This window comes from Haliotis cracherodii, unplaced genomic scaffold (genome assembly GCF_022045235.1).
Source record: "Haliotis cracherodii isolate W230 unplaced genomic scaffold, xgHalCrac1.p SCAF_1, whole genome shotgun sequence".
In the NCBI taxonomy this organism is placed as follows: domain Eukaryota; kingdom Metazoa; phylum Mollusca; class Gastropoda; order Lepetellida; family Haliotidae; genus Haliotis; species Haliotis cracherodii.
Genome location: NW_027266264.1, coordinates 78,211,353 through 78,227,821, shown reverse-complemented (window position 1 = coordinate 78,227,821; position 16,469 = coordinate 78,211,353). Strand labels below are relative to the sequence as shown.

Below are 16,469 nucleotides of genomic sequence, written 5' to 3'. Positions count from 1 at the left end.
GTCAAAGACTTGGTAATTTTCAAATATATGCAAAACACTTCCTCAAAACATGATGGATGACTATTGGACTAACAGTATTATGTACGCATGTAACAGGATAGGGAATACTCGGAAAACTGTTTTATGAATGTTTATCATGGAAAGTTTAATGTTCTAATGTTGATGACTTTAGCTGCCCCAAATAACCATTGATAACACTGCTCGTTAAACCTTGGGTTTTCTGGAACTGGTCAACAAGAACAACCATTGATCAAGGAGCTTAATTTACACAGACTGGTCCCCCAAATAAAGACCTACTCCCTTCTACAAATAAACATGGAGTTTTGTCTTGAACCGAATCAATAATACAAGCCAGGAAAGATGATCATAGCTTTTAAAATGGTAGAATGTGATTATTAACATAATTTAAGGTTAAATAACAATGTTGACATAAAAACAATTAGAAATTCTCTAATATTAGATATCGGATATACTATTCATAATTATTTGTTCAGATAGATTTTTAAAAAAATAAAAATAATTTAATTTGCTGTTATTGGTTTTAATTTGATTGAATGTGGGAACTGGTGTTTTATTAAAGGACATGTCCCCATTGACATATATTTCATGACCTTTCAGATAAATCTGTATTATTTTCTATGACCCTCCCCTAGAGGCGGTGATGTGTTTTGGAGCCCCTCCTGATTCCCTCTGACCCACACACCCTATGATAAATGACAGGTCCAAGAATTATAACGGGCGGTCGGGTAGCCTAGTGTTTGCTCGTCATGACGAAGACCTGGGTTCGATTCCATATATGGGTACAATGTGTGAAGCCCATTTCTGGAATCCCCACGCCATGATATTGCTGGAATATTGCTAAAACCATGCTCACTCACTCCAAGAATTATCATTATCCTTGTATTACCATTTCTGATAATGTATCTAGTATTCACTACTACCTAACATAATCAGAGTTACTAAATTATCGGTTAACATGATTATGATCACCTAAAAACATAATAATAATAATGTTGTTCGTTGTTGTGGGGACACGTGAAAATCTGAGTTAAAAGAGGTCTTCAGCAACCCATGCTTGCCATAAAAGGCGACTATACTTGTCGTAAGAGGCGACTAACGGGATTGGGTGGTCAGGCTCGCAGACTTGGTTGATACATGTCATTGTATCCCAATTGCGTAGATCGATGTTCATGGATTGCCTACTCCAGACTCAATATTGCCTAGTGTGGTGTTAAACAACAAATAAACAAACACAAACATTGTGGTGGGTCAACATGAACATCATCAGTAGGTGAGTGAGTGAGTGAGTGGGTAGGTGGGTGGGTGAGTGAGTGAGTGAGTGAGTGAGTGAGTGAGTGAGTGAGTGAGTGAGTGAGTGAGTGAGTGGGTGGTTGGGTGGGTGAGTGAGTGAGTGAGTGACTGAGTGAGCATCATCAGTATTTTAATTATCACTATTGTCGTGTGGCTGTGATGATTAATGTGGCATTAACCTAATGAGGTGTTCATGTACATACTATACACTGACAAAAGAAGCAGCGTGCAAAACATGGGGTCATACCACCATCATACTTCTCAATTAGCAGTGGGGGAACTTCACATTTTCTGACTAACACCCCAAGAACATTGACAGATGAATTTAAACAAGCTAGAAGCCAGTAAACAGTGCTTAAGTAAATGTCATAACCTACACCTCCCTGTCACACAACCAGTGATACTGAATCTGACATTTCCTGTAACGGTGATAACTGCTCACAATCTCGCATGCCTCTGTGGCAATTCCTACAGGCTTGCTACCTACACTCCCAGGTCAGGTGTTGACAACGCAGAGTACGTACAACATGGGGTCAGTGTTAACATCACCATATTTCATTTGTATTTGTAGCGTCCTGAAGGCAATCAGCTAATTCAAAGGCCACATTGTTTGTTTGTTTGTTGTTTAATGTCGCACTCAGCCATATTCGAGCTAGATGATGTCTGTAAATATTCAAATCTGGACCAGACAATCCAGTGATTGACATCATGAACATCGATCTATGCTAACAGGATATGATGACATGCATAAACCAAGTCAGCACACCTGACCACCTGATCACGTTAGTCGCCTCTTACGAAGACCTTGCTATAGACCAATGCTGACCTAGGTCATTACAGCGGTCAAGACCCAGTGAGGCCAAGAGTTGTACTTCTCAGCGGGGCTACATGACACACTTTGTTGTCATGTGATACCTATCTTACTCAGTGTGTGAATCTATTAAGCCTGTAAGTAATGGTGTGGTCGTCATAACCCTATAATAAACATATAAAAAAAGGAGGTCTCTATATTCAGCAAACCCGTGATCCATTTAATTTTAAACAGAGTTCATGATAAGCATGGTAAGGTTGTTTATCATATGATACATGGAACTAAATAATAATATTTGTCACTGAATTTTCCAGTGAGTGAGTGAGTGAGTGAGCGAGAGGGTTTAATACACATCTAACAGTGTTCATGATCTATCACGGCATGGAAGGAAAGCCTTAAGTGATGCAGGTCTCAGACGTTTACCACTTAGGCAAAATCCACAAGGATGGCTATGGTGCTGACAAACATAGAAATATAATTGGTGTGAATCCGGATTCGAACCTATAACCATAGGTTTCTGGACTACCCAAGGGATGCAACTCAGCTTACTCTGCACATCTTTTTGTGGTGCTTTAGGTGTCACTATGAATAACATAACTCACAGGACCATGTAACTAATAACAGTAACAAAAAAACTCGCAGACGAGACGTCTAAGCTTTTTTTTGCGAGTTATTTTGATCATTAGTTAGATGGTCCTGTGCATAACTGTACAAAAACACTGACCACTTGCTTCACACACCTACCACACCCCAGTTGTCCTTAGACACTGCCCAACACCACGATGGCATGGTACGTGTGTGTCAACATTCTGAAAAGCAAGGGCTTAACTTATTATGTCTATCCTCCAATGCAAAATTTTGATTCACTAACACTTATCAATGCTTAATGGGTCTTTTATGTTACTGAGGAACTGCCACAATAAATATCCTCTCCCACTGATCAATGCTAATGCTAAGGGTGGTAAGTATTTCACATAAAATCATGATAATTTCTAAGAATGTTACATGTTTCAAACTGTTACCATGGTTACTGGATTGTTCCTATGGAAATGCCCATGGATTGCCATCCAACTGACGAAACACCCCAAATTCATTGATAACATTCCTCTTACAACAGGACAAATGGGAATCGATCAGTGTATCTACTTCCTCAAAATAAATGTAAATAAACAGCATAATCCGAAGCTGACTCACTGTTTACTTCCCACAAGCTTGACACCACACACGCTGTATATATATGTACATACAATTTGGAGCTTATACTAGCAAATGGACTATTTCCTTGAGTAAAACAACAAGACAAATACACAAGTGAAACAATTTGTCGCAGTGGCCAACCCCTGTGTTGGTACATGAGGCAAAGAATTTGGAATTAGCACGTAACATGTTTTCCCATGATGCCTTGACGTAGGGCCAAGAGCGCTAATCATCCCCTAACGTGTGGTCCAGTTGACAAGCAGGCTAAACATCCAGTCCATGTTGGACAAAAGGAAAGTGAAAACAAATGTTATCTTGAACCATGCTCATGGCCCATTTCGTTTGTTCTACAAACAGGGACATTTTTTCACCCCTGGTTTACAATACATAGAAATGAGGCCAATATTGACATGAGGGCAATGGCAGATTACAGATAATTCACAAACAAAGACGAGCTCTGGCACGGACTAAACAATACGCAAAGAACAAATAATGATACAGTTTGGCCCTTGTTACGTTTCATGTAGACTCTCGAAGTACAACACAACAGTCTTCAGTGGTGTCACATCTACAGCCCCCACATAGGCCAACTGGAGTGAGTGAGTGAGTGAGTGAGTGAGTGAGTGAGTGAGTGAGTGAGCGTGCATGTGTATACGCCACTTTTAGCAATACTCCAGCAACATCACAGCAGGGGTCACCAGAAATAGGCCTCACACATTGTACCCATGTGGGGAATTGAACCCGGATCTACAGCCTGATGAGCGAACACTTTAACCACTAGGCTACCCCACTGCCCCTGTGTGAGGTACTGCATGTTATCATTATAGGGTGTTATGTGTTTTGGGGGTGTGGTTTGGGGGATGACAAGAAACAGTCCACAGAACTTACCAAACTATCAATTATCATGTATTGATTATATGCGATAACACTGATAACATATGAATTGCGGATAAGCCGACCCCGTAGATAAGCCGAGGTGTTAACTTGACCATTGAAATACGAAAGAAAATGATAAGACACGCAGATAAGCTGAACCAGGAAGTGAAAGGCAAAAAAACACTGCGAAGTCGGACTGCAAGACATGTGCCAGTGACCATGTGCCGGTACTCGCAGATATTCAAAAATATGATGAAAAACGTTGTAATTATATTGAAAAGGTCATTATTATTTCTAATAAAGATTTAACAAACCAGTCATCCACTTTCATATTGTGGGAAGGTGTTTCTCTTGGTTTTTTTTAATCTCATAATGATCGTTAAATTCACAACGCGTGTCGGTCTGACGTTGATTAATGAACAATTTGCATACTCATATATGCAAGGGGTCGACATATGGTTCTCAGTAGGAAGTGACAACTTGGTGACGATGGCTTGCAGTATATACAGTTTTACTTTATACATGTAGATATATACATAAAAATGACACTATGTGCCAAGTCAGCATAAAGTGGTATTGCTTGTTGTCTTGGTGCCCCAGAGCACCCAGCCTAACCCTAGCTAGGCTAAGGGTAAGACCTTTTTTTCTCCTTCTCTCCTCTCTCAATCTCTCTGGACCAAGGCTTATATAGCCAAGGTCACCTGACATTTAGTAAGTAATAAATATAAATGTAAACAGTAAATCATCAGTGACATACTTGCACATCCTGTTCAGGATGGCAGACGGTCGATGTACACAAAAATGGGGATTAACAAATAGGATTAGCATCTAATAAATAACAGCAATTAAGTGTTTCAAGGCAAATAGATGTCATGGCTCCAGGGTAATGAGCCTTTGCAATCAAATGTTCTTCAGACAATGGATGTTGTAAATCAGTCGCTATGACAATATGTTGCCATCAACAACGAAGCGCCATTTTGTGAATCGGTGTATATAGAATTATGAAACCGTGAGAAAATATATCAGCTAGATCGAAGACTCACAGTTTGAATTCAGTATCCTAAGCATGGCGTTTTCGTTTCAAACTCATGGTGAGAATGTCAGTCAGTAAAAATATACCAACTTTTATACCCCCCCCCCCCCCCCTTTACACCACTATTGTATGTTAATCCAATTGAATTAAATAAACTATGAACACATTGAATGACTACTGGAAACACCTCCCAGAACATGTTAAGATATACTATTCAAAAGAGGAAAAGAACATCTGAAATTGAGAATGAGTAACTAACTATAGCAGCATGAAAGAATCAGGTGTTAGTATAACCATGCTAACCATGCTAACTTCGTTTAAGTTGTGGATGTCTTCTTCACACTCATTCTCAATTTCGAAAATTGATAACGTAATGGTCCTGAAGACCCACATATTGAATTTTTGTGCTCATTGTGAACACTGAAAATGGAAAGATTCATTGTATCATAAAGTGCTCGAAATAAAGAGTTTCATGCCAGAGTCTTCAATATTCTAGCAACATCAAAAACACTTGTAAAGTCAAGCCTGGCAAACCAGAGGTTAATAGAATGATCAACATCAGTCAGGTCTCTCATTGTGACCATCCAATCCTCATTGGAGTCAGCTTTAATACTGGGGGGACTACAGAAAGCTCACTTTGTGAGGGGCAGGGGAAGTTCAGCATCGTGTGGGTTTAGTAACATTTGACCTGCTAGAAGAGACACAAATGTTTCCTTGATAATTCTCATACAGCTAGATGTACTTCCTTGATGGGATGTTCCTGTGAGTCTCTCCCTTCACATCCGGACTCAGCCATTGTTCTGCTCATCGTCCAGCTGGACACCACAATCAACTCTGACAGATTGACACAGCATGTATATGTACTTCCAGAAACAAACAAATATGTCACTTTTAGGAAACACCAGATCAATTGCAGCAATGTGCCAATGTTTGGGCTTTAGTAACCATGGTAACTATACATGTTGAATCAACATGGAATGGATGAATATGAAGTTATTTTGAACAATGTTGATTGTGTACTAAAACAAAATGCTGGTGTATACCGGAAACTGAATTATGTAAGCAAAATGTTCGAGTGAGTGAGTGAGTGAGTTGGGTGGTTGAGTGAGTGAAAATGAATTATGTGAGCAAAAAGTAGAAGTGAGTGAGTGAGTGAGAGAGTTGGGTGGTTGAGTGAGTGAAAATGAATTATGTGAGCAAAAAGTACAAGTGAGTGAGTGAGTGAGTGGGTGAGTGAGTGAGTGAGTGAGTGGGTAGGTGGGTAGGTGGGTGGTCGGGTTGTTGGGTGAGTGAGTGAGAGTGAATGAGTGCAGATGGGTGGGTTAGAGTGAGTGAGTGAGTGAGTGAGTGAGTGAGTGAACAGACTTGCAGTTGCTCCCTGAATGAAGCAGGTCTTCGACAATCACCGCTTTGGCAAAACTGACGAGTACAACAGGTAAGATGCTGACAAACCTAGAAACATAATCAGGACAAAGTTCTGACACACCTAAAGGACGCAACTCTCCACAAACAAATGACTGAGCTACCGGTGGCCTACCATACAGAGTATAAGCCATTAATCAATCTAGGCATAATGCTCAAATATCACTGAACATCAGCAATCAACATGACTCAGAAGTAAGAACAATTTGACATATTTTCAAAATCAATGGTCTAAAGGACAAAGTTAACAAGGTGTCACTGTACACATAATACTTCAGGCAGTCCCCAATTTCGTTTTTTTTGTTAGGGAGCCAAGCAGCTCCTAATATGAATATTTTAGGACCCAAACTCAGTTTTTAGCATGTTTAGTCGCCAACAGATATCTTAAACAAACATTGTCGCCAGTTATGTTTACTTTTAGGTAGCCAAGTGGCGAGCAGTAGATAAATGTAGGTCGCCAATCATAGATTAAGTTGCATTTGGCCACTAAAATGGTCGCTACTTAGAGGGCTGTCAGGTCCGGAAGTCTTTCTGCAAATTACCATCAATGATAACCCCTAGTGCTATGAATCTAATAGTCTGTCACACACACCCTGATACAAATATATATCAAATACAGCCCATGCAAGTCTATAGTGTTTGGCAAGTCTAGATCACTGCAGTATCAGGAGAGTCACTGGGCTCCTTTTTATTATATTTTTATTAAGATAACTGAACAACTGTTTTTATGTACAATATGTTCATTTCAGAGACTAGATTTTAGTCTATGAATCTAAAAGCATAAGTTCAATTCAAATTCGTCTTCTGTTCCTCAAAATGGCTCACGTGACAACCAACCAGATTGCATCAAGAGTTTGCTTGCAGTAGTTGACAGCTGTCATTGATTGGGTTGTGTTTATGCCCACACAAATGTCTTCCTACCTGATAACCTGGCGTTCATCATGTTCATAGATTTGTGAACTGATCAAAGGTGATTTATAGCTCATTTATCTGTCAGGAGAAATCTGTAAAGCATACATATATATTTCTTTTTGTAGTTCACATTTGCTATCACATGTGTTGCAAATAAATAGCCCACTAACAGTTGAATCATGATGCTGTGACAATAGCATGTTCAAGCAGTTGGAGTAGCGGATTCTGATTGGGAGCACCATCAGCGGTATACGAAACTACACATGAAAGTCCAGGAGTCCTTGTGCATCTTACACTCATGATAAAAATAAGAATAAAATAGGGAGTGCCTAGATTCAAAATTGACAGCAGCATGTCACATGGACCCTGTCTTCAGAGCTCCAGATAACTTTTTGAGCAATCGAGTTTTTACTCGAAGGTTTCTATTTTACTTGGGTTATTACAGTTTTCATCATGTTCATTGGGTAACCAATATTTTCCCACCAATCTATTCATCACTCTATTGTGTTTTTCACAAAATGAGTAAATATTTTGGGATTTCAAAAAGTAGATTGAATAATGTTTTAGATGTGTGTAAGGGTTCTAACTAAAGGTTTGACGGAAAGTAAATTAGCTTGTAATTGTGTTTCGGAAATTAGCTCCGGTGTACGCATGCTGAAAAAGCTTTATAGGGTATTTACACAATCTGTTTTTATACATTTGAGTTTTTCATTATGCATGTTACGCAAGTTAATTGAAAGTAATTGGGTTTTGAATATTTTGGGGGGTATTTTACACAAATATGCAATAGCTGTAGCTCTGCATGTGAATTTTGATCACATCAAGTATACAACATATATAATATAAAGCTGATGTATATCTCAAACAAGGGTTTCTCGCTGTATGCATCACAACATATAAAGACATATTTATGTCTAAACTTACCGAAAGAAATATATTTTTATTATTTTTTAACATGTTTAATGAGATTTTTGGTAGATTAAGATGAGTTTGCAGAAATTATACTTTTTAAAAAAAATATATTTAATGGCAAGCGAAGAGATTTTGTTCCTCCAGTTAATTTTCCCCTTTTTTCAGATATTTTGAATACTTACTGAGGTTATGTAGAATGTCATAATAATCACAAAACATAAAGATTAGATTTTTTAAAATCAGTTTTAATTTGTGAGCAACTTACCATGTGTATGAATGGTAATATTATATAATAGTGTATTTCAATGAAAAGGTTTTCAAATAGATATCCTGGAAAATAACTACATTCTTTGAAGTTGTATCATTGGGTTCTTTTTAACTGAATCATCGGTAGATTGGGAGAAAACGTGTGTACAGCTGATTTCTATTTCCTGCTGAGTTTACAACACAATACACACAGTAATCTTAATCTCTGCATATAAACAATGCCTTGGAGAGCAGTACATACAATGGATATAGTAAATCATCATGTCTAGTGATGTTTTATATCATATTTCATATCATTATTGACAAATTTATATTCAATGTGTTTTTTAAGGTGCATAACACTCAATAAATATTTTTTTACACTCTGAATCATAAACAACCAGTATTCTAATCATGCTAACCGTCTTTCAAACTTTGAAAGCGCATCGTAGATTGTGTTAGGTAGGCAGAGCATGTACTGTTGTGTTGGTCATCTACCAAAAAGGCTCCTACAACATTATTTCTATATGCATTGACATATAACTTCAATTCTTCCACCAGAACAGCAAATAGGGCTCAACTACATCAAACATTTTTTTCAAAAGTATTAGTGTTTACTGAAGATATTTCAAAATTGGTAATGAAATTCATGATATAGATTATACAATAGCCTATAAAAAATTATGAAATCATGAAAGTATCCTAGACTATCCACACAGATTTGTCTCTTGCAAAATCAGTTTTGGAGGCAGTTTTGGCCCTGCTTAAACCTCGAAATGAAACTATACATGAAGGGGAGCAGTGCATATCAACATGTTGGCAAATCCTGTGCCTGGTCACACTGAGGCTGATGTGAGTCACATCCTATTTCCACCATGTGTAGCACTGGATCCCAGCACAGAACACTTCATGCTGCTGTCACTCACAATCACAGGAAATTGATACATCGTGACCACGAAATACTACAGCAAAAACAAATCCCATAGCCAACAATGCTTGTAGATAAGAGTTACAAGGAAAATTCAATGACGTTCCAGCATAGCATTATTAACAATGAGATGTTTTGTACAATCTTTTTTATTAAGATTAGAAACTAGATAGCAAATTACGCGTATACCAGAAAGCATGTTATCACAATTGCTAAATTTATACCTCTGTGTCCCACCTAGCGATACTGTCAGCTGCTGTTTGTCCGATTCAATCTTTTCCTTATTTTCTAACTGATATCAAATTGTGAAATCTGTTTGTGCCATAATCAGAAACGACCCAGTTGTATCGACATGGAAACATATGAATCCGCAAAAAGCCAGTGACTGAAAATATGATGGCTGACCACATCATCGAGGGCACTGACACATATCTATCGGCCCTATCTGACCAACCTATCCTCACAAGATGGCTCTCGAGCAGCACGGGTGACTGGATGCCCACTAGGGTCTAAGTGTAGCAGTCAGATTGATTAGAGTAAGTGATTGAATATGGATTTACACCACTTACAGCAATAATCTAATCAAATCACAGAGGCAGTCTCTGAATGGACGTCATATGATAGCCATGAGGAAATCAGGTGAGGTGAGGTGAAATGGGGTTTAACGTCGCGTCCAAGAATATTGCACTTATATAGCGAAGCACATGTACGTGTGTGTTTGAGTGGCTGCTTGTACTAGTCCGGACTGATGCCGATTTATAGCGCTAGATCACTGAGATACCATGCCACAGTTTAACATGAATACCCAGTATTTTGAACACAGTATACTGACTCCGAGCCGACCAGTCCTTGTTTTAGCCCCTTAATGCCGAGTGCCAGACAGGGTAACAACAAGTACCATCTTTTAACATCTTTTCGTATGACGCGGTCGGGGATCGAACCCCGGACCTTCCTCACTACCACTAGACCACGGAGGCGGTCTTCAGCATACACAAGCCAACATGTTACCATCTGGCTAACACACTGCTCCTCAGATCGACAAGAATGATGAAAATAACATATTCTGGTGTCAGAAATAGCTCAACTAAACCATGCTAGTCTCAATAACACACAGGGTGGTCCAGGTTTAATATTCGCAGATCCGATCTGTAATCTTTGCAACAGACATTCGCATGAAGCTTCCCAAGGTTCATGTTTGTTTTTGCTTAACATTGCACTCAGCAATATTCCAGCTATATAACAGCAGCCTGTCAATAACGCCATCAGGGTACGTTGACAAGCTATGAAGCAAGTCATTGAGCCTGATCAGCCGATCCACCTGCTCGCTTTTTGCAACCAGCAAAGGTAGCTTGGGACCTGTTCTAATTCTTGACGAATCTGTAAGTAATCTTTATAAGCAGCCGACATTAGACCTAACAATTACATGAGTCTATGTTGACACACACTCGCAATAGTTTCATGACCGTTATTTGAGTAGATCATCCAGAAACAAAAAGCATAAGGAGGTTTAATTCTTCTATTTGCTTCCACACGTTGTCAACCAGTCAGCAGCCTAATTAAATCAATAATCCCTCACATCCGTTTCCTTAATCACACTTTGTCACTCTGTTCTGGACACAAACACTACCATCACTTTCAGTGTAAGTTCAACTTGTCAAGGAAAAAGTAATAAAAAAACCTTAAAATCCCAAATCATCAATAGGCACCAGTTTCCCGCTCGACTTATCTATATAGCAAGTTTCAACAAGAAATATTTAAAAGGATTGGAGCTCTGCTATGGAAATGAAAAACAACTTGCTTTCATCATGAAGTTATGAAAACTTTTTAACAAAATATAAAAAATATAAAAACTTAAATCATCAAAAGGCACCAATTTCCTACTAGACTGATCTATACAGAATGTTTCAACAAGAAATATTTGCAGTCTTGGGAGTTCTGCTCCGGAAACATAAATCGGATGGAGGGATGTGTTAATCACTATATCCTCCCGTTTTTCAAATCGGGGGGATAAAAATAACACATCTAGAAGTAAATTTGATCTTTGGTAATCTCATCAACAGTGTGTCAAAACTGCAAAACTTTCCAGACGCACTTAAGGTGAGTGTTAGACACTCGCAATAATTTCATTGCGCAAACCTTTCCAGATTTAAAGTAAGTGTTTTCCAGTGGTTCTTTTGAGTGTCAACCTTTTGAGATCTCTTCCTCTTAAATGCGTACTCTAAATTTAAAAAAAAAGATATAATTAACTCAGGGCTGTAAACTCAAAAACAGCCCTAGGGAGAGACGGGAAACATACTTCCTGAATGAGTGGTAAAGTCATACATACATATTCCTCAGAAGCAGCATTACTACATGCATCAGGAAACAATACTTGAGCTGAATAGCCCCAAGGTGTATGGCTTTTAAAGTGCTAAACCCTACCTGGCTGGTCAACATTCTCAGTTGTTGATGTTTCTGGCCTGTTTAACAGGGTATCCCAAACACCCCATCTTTAACATGTTGATGATGTCTTGTAGCCTTGCTATGACATTCACTTCTAGTAGTTTGTTTGTTTGTTGCTTAATGCCGCACTCAGCAATATTCTAGCTATATGACGGTGTTCTGTTTGGTTGTTTGTTAATTAACACCACACTCAGCAATATTCAAGTCATATGATGACCGTCTGTAAATCATGGTGTCTGAACCAGACAATCTTGTGATTGACACCATGAGCATTATCTATGAAACTTGGATACAATGACATGCATCAACCAAGTCAGTGAGTCTGACCATCCAATCCTCTTAAGCCAAGCATGGGTTGCTGAAGACCAATTCTAACCATTATCTTCACGTGGCGAATAGAACAATGAGTATGTGGTCAAACTAATATACCTTATCAGTAAAGTCCCAGTAGATAATGCTGGGGATATGGGACTTGTTCTGTCACATAAATACTGTATTTCCTCCTTTAGATGCCTGTGTGTCTAATAATTTCACACAAGCATTGAATCCAGTGAAGGCACAGGCCTATTATGCTCGGACACTGGCAACAGACTACATTTCCAAATCCTAAATTCTAGACTTACACAAAGGGTTACATTTCGAGGAAATGATCATTATTAAAACAAGGGACCAATATCAATAATTAATTTCATCAAAGGCCCTGTTTCTATTGTTGGGACAGAGGGTATTACAGTGTCAATCAGAGGCCGGCATGTATTGGAGCCCCTGCGACTAATAGAGGAAATATGGTAAATCCCAACTGACACACCTAGTTCTATATATAGACAAGGTGCATGATTTCATAGTGTTAAATAATGCCACACATAAATTGTGTTATCTGCAATGTTGACATTTATCATGTTTATCAGAATAAAATAGCAATTTTCTTCCTGATCAAGGAAATGGCTTGCAGGACAAGAAATCTTTTCAGAATAATGTATCAGTGTGTTTCAGGCTTCAATATTCAGCTCTCTTCTCATTTAGAACAAACTAATAAATGAAGTGTGTGTACTGGACATGTTGGATCAGGTGGACAACCAATGTAACTTTCACTCTGCCTTTCTAACTGTTATTTATTGTTACCACATAGACCTAGGGAGGTCCTATTGTTATTGTTACCATATAGTAAGGATGTCCTGTTGTTATTGTTACTACATAGTAGGGATGTCCTATTGTTATTGTTACCATATAGTAGGGAGGTACTATTGTTATTGTTACCAAATAGTAGGGAGGTCCTATTGTTATTGTTACCATATAGTAGGGAGGTCCTATTGTTATTGTTACCATATAGTAGGGATGTCCTATTGTTATTGTTACCATATAGTAGGGAGGTCCTATTGTTATTGTTACCATATAGACCTAGGGAGGTCCTATTGTTATTGTTACCATATCGTAGGGAGGTCCTATTGTTATTGTTACCATATAGTAGGCATGTCCTATTGTTATTGTTACCTGATATAGCAGAGACGTCCTATTGTTATTGTTACCATATAGCAGGGATGTCCTATTGTTATTGTTACCATTTAGAAGAGATGTCCTATTGTTATTGTTACCATATAGTAGGGAGGTACTATTGTTATTGTTACCAAATAGTAGGGAGGTCCTATTGTTATTGTTACCATATAGTAGGGAGGTCCTATTGTTATTGTTACCATATAGTAGGGATGTCCTATTGTTATTGTTACCATATAGTAGGGAGGTCCTATTGTTATCGTTACCATATAGACCTAGGGAGGTCCTATTGTTATTGTTACCATATCGTAGGGAGGTCCTATTGTTATTGTTACCATATAGTAGGCATGTCCTATTGTTATTGTTACCTGATATAGCAGAGACGTCCTATTGTTATTGTTACCATATAGCAGGGATGTCCTATTGTTATTGTTACCATTTAGAAGAGATGTCCTATTGTTATTGTTACCATATAGTAGGGAGGTCCTGTTGTTATTGTTACTACATAGTAGGGATGTCTTATTGTTAGTGTTACCATATAGTGGGGAGGTCCTATTGTTATTGTTACCATATAGTGGGGAGGTCCTATTGTTATTGTTACTATATAGTAGGGATGTCCTATTGTTACAACATAGCAGGGATGTCCAATGAAATATAAACTTCCACGCAAAATTGCTGCAAATTAAGTAACAGGATGTCCATTTTATCACGAAAAAAGTATTGCGATAAATAATGTATAGGGAGACCCTCATTTAAGTCCCAAACCCCGAGTATGTATACAACAGATACCCTGCAACTGTGGCCACCAGTACATTGGAGAAACCCTCAGACCCATCAACACCAGCCTCATAGAACATCAGACCACCGTCAACAAACTAGACCTGAAATCCGCTAGTCCCGAAGACATCCTCAAGAACCAAGACCATAACATCATGTGGGGAGCCACCAAAGTCCTGTCTACCAACAACAATAATTGGCAACAAAGAAATCTACAAGAAGCCATTGACATCAAGAGACACCAGCCAGCCATGAACCGTGACCAGGGAACATATCTGTCATAGAACTTATCATGCTTATAGCAGCTCTATTCTTTTTAATGCCCTAAAATACCTGAGTTATCAGTTGGTTTGGGAGAAGAATGGGTCACCAGTAATATCCCATGCTTGTTGAAAGCGAACTAATCAATCACTGGTCTGTCGTGATTTGTCTTGATGATTCACAAGCTTCCAAGACATAACTGGAATAATGCTAACTGTGCCATAAAACAACATTCACTCAGTCATTCACCAAATTATCATAGTACGAAAGCGTTAAATGAGGCCCTGCAGCTACTTAAAATCAAGCATGTGTTGTTATTATGTAAATAGAGGTTATCACGCTTGTGTGTTTGGGGATGGTAAATATCCTGTATTAGGAATAAACACTATGTATTTAGCTCGCCAAGGCTCGCTGAATACAATCATATCATATAATGGCATTCTTTAATTCTGTGCTTCAAAATCGCTTTCCCTCTTTCACTAACATTACCGAAACATTGCGAGTTTTCCTTGAATGCACGCATTAATATTTATTATGTCACAAGGTAAGTGATGTGTCAGTCGAACAGTGACAGTAGCCAATATAGTTCCAACTGAAATCTGTTTCTTATACAGTGGCGAAGCAACATATACGCAAAACAACTATTGTTTTAATTGCCTTTCGCGGCAATCCATCGGTCTGTCCGCTAGAGTAACTGCCCTTTGTCAAAGGGAAGCTACTCTAACCCTAGTCTATGAGACGTCACGGCCACAGTCAGACGATGTTGACAGTCGGTCTGTCCTGTCATAGTTAAGAAGTGTAGTCAGATGTACACAAAGCGACAAAATGAAACAAGGTAACAATTCAAACATATTTTGGCAAATCCAACTATTTTAATTTGAGGAGAAGGTTTCAAGCTGCAGAGGTCTACAAGCACAGATGTGCCCTCGCAAAATTGTTCGCAAAATTTATATCTCCAAAGTTGCCAAAACATAAATGCCTTAGCTACATTACAGTTAGACACTGATTTTCAGTATATTAGACTGTTCTTTTGATAATGATAGCAATTATCCCTGTAGTTTATCCAGATTCCCGATGGTTAATTCTGACTCGATCGACGAATGACGAGGACGATGCCATGTTTGTTTATAAACAGTGAAAATAGTCCCTACTTGACCTTTGATATTTGCATCTCTATCCGCATATGACCCCAACGGATATCGTTTTTATCCGTTGGCTTTATCCTGCCGAGAAACCTACCCATTATATGATAACAATACATATCCTGATCTCGAGTGTCACAAAAGCTTCACTGACTGTCCATTGCTACCTGTTACTCATGGGACTACTTTCTTTAAATGATGATGTGCTTTAACTAGGGGTGTAATGATTCATCACATTTCCTGTGCATCATGGTGCTCCGTACCACGATACGAGTATCATATCATGAGGTCAGGCTAAATGAATTCGGTTGGTCTTTTTACTTGTGATGACAGACTATGTATCCGAGCATGACAAACATCATGGTTTCTGGTATTTTAACGTGTAACAAATGTCCAGTTACCTGTGGGTTATCTGACTTGCAATACAACATCAAAGTAACAACATAATGCATAAACAAGTATAGAATACAGTCACAAAAAGCATAATACACAAATATGCAGCACGGGAACTGCATGCAGTACATTTGTAATACATAAGAACTTGTAACTTTGAGCTTCAATACCATGCTGCATTTTTACTCGCACCTATATTCGTACTGCATATTTGTAAAGATGAGCATGAGCTTGACATTTGCATTGCAGAAAGAAGGTCAGTAAACACTCAATTCATCAATACAGATAATCTAAGATAAACAATAGTGTTATGTC

General features: G+C 38.5%; 1 protein-coding gene across 2 annotated transcripts in view; it reads right to left on the bottom strand.

Moving 5' to 3' along the window:
- LOC139478740 (unconventional myosin-Ie-like) overlaps positions 1–16,469 on the bottom strand; it is a 61,843-nt gene that overhangs the window by 42,275 nt on the left and 3,099 nt on the right. The window lies entirely within an intron of this gene.